Genomic DNA, 1274 nt, shown 5'->3' with positions numbered 1-1274 from the left:
AATACAGTGAACTAAACTGTATTTGTTCATTATGTATTATGGTTTTGGTTTATTATTAGCTTCGACTTATTACTGTTTGGATTAAATTTTTTTCATCTGTGCAACCCATTCTGTGGGTTGTGTTTTCTTTCCCTTGATAGTGTCCTTATGTACAAAAATTAAAATAGTCTAATTTATGTATACTTCTTTTGTTGCCTGTGCTGTTGATGTCATGTTGAAGAAACCATTGCCAAATCCAAAGTCATGAAGATTTTATCTACTTTTCTTTCAATAGTTTTATAGTTTTAGTTCTCACATTTAGGTTTTTGGTATATTTTGAATTAATATTTTTATGTGTAAGGTAGAGGTCTGACTTCATTCTTTTGCATATAGATGTCAATTTTCACAACACCACGTGACTGTTCTTTTCACATTGAGTGGTCTTGGCAACCTTATTGGAAATTATTTTACCATATATGTGACAGCTTACTTCTGGAGTCTCTGTTCTGTCTCATTACTCTATATGCCAGTACTCTGTTTTAATTACGGTGGCTTTGTGGTTTGATTTTAGATTATGAAGTGTGAGTCCACCATCTTTGTGGGATTTTTTATATTAAAAAATTGTATTTACTTAGAAGCATTCAGAATGTCAACAAAGAAGCTGTAACTTTTTTTTTCTGCAATTACAGATTAGAATTCAATTAGCAGAACAACAATTATTTCATATAAGTTGTTCCAGAGATAACTGAAAATGGAAACTACCACCCATATATAATTAATTTGTGCTGTTCACCAATAAAAACCTGCTTTAAATTTTCATGCCAATTTCCAACCCCCACACTGTATCAAACAAAGTTAGTGAGTACTTAAATTATCACCATAACAAGGCTATCTAAAGATGCTTTCAGTAGTGTATTAACTATACCAAAAAAGACTGTACAGGTTAAAAGCATATCTTACACAACCTTATATTTCAATTTTTTCCCTTTAAAAGGAAAAAATATTGTACAGGCCTTTAGTGCTTTATAGACCAATAACAAAACAAAACAAAACAAATAAAATAAAAACAAAACAAAAACTGAACTAGAACTTATTCATCATTATCATTTTCTTCATATGCATCTTCTTCATCTTCCTCCTCCTCCTCATATCCTTGTCTTCCTCTTCTTCCTTTTTTTTTTTTTTTTTTTTTTTTTTTCCCCCTTTTTTTTCCCCTTTTTTTTTTTTTTTTACTTTCTTTTTTTTTTTTTTCTGCAATATTTTTTCTTTTTTTTTTTCTCTTTCGCTAGCAACCC

General features: G+C 29.7%; 1 pseudogene; it reads right to left on the bottom strand.

The window, feature by feature from the left end:
• Window positions 1–1069: 1069 nt before the first annotated feature.
• Window positions 1070–1274, bottom strand: part of LOC132018590 (high mobility group protein B1-like) — a 13845-nt pseudogene continuing 13640 nt past the window's right edge.

The sequence above is a fragment of the Mustela nigripes genome, chromosome 5 (genome assembly GCF_022355385.1).
Source record: "Mustela nigripes isolate SB6536 chromosome 5, MUSNIG.SB6536, whole genome shotgun sequence".
NCBI lineage: Eukaryota > Metazoa > Chordata > Mammalia > Carnivora > Mustelidae > Mustela > Mustela nigripes.
Note: the sequence above shows the minus strand (reverse complement) of the source record. Positions and strands in the feature narration are given on the sequence as shown.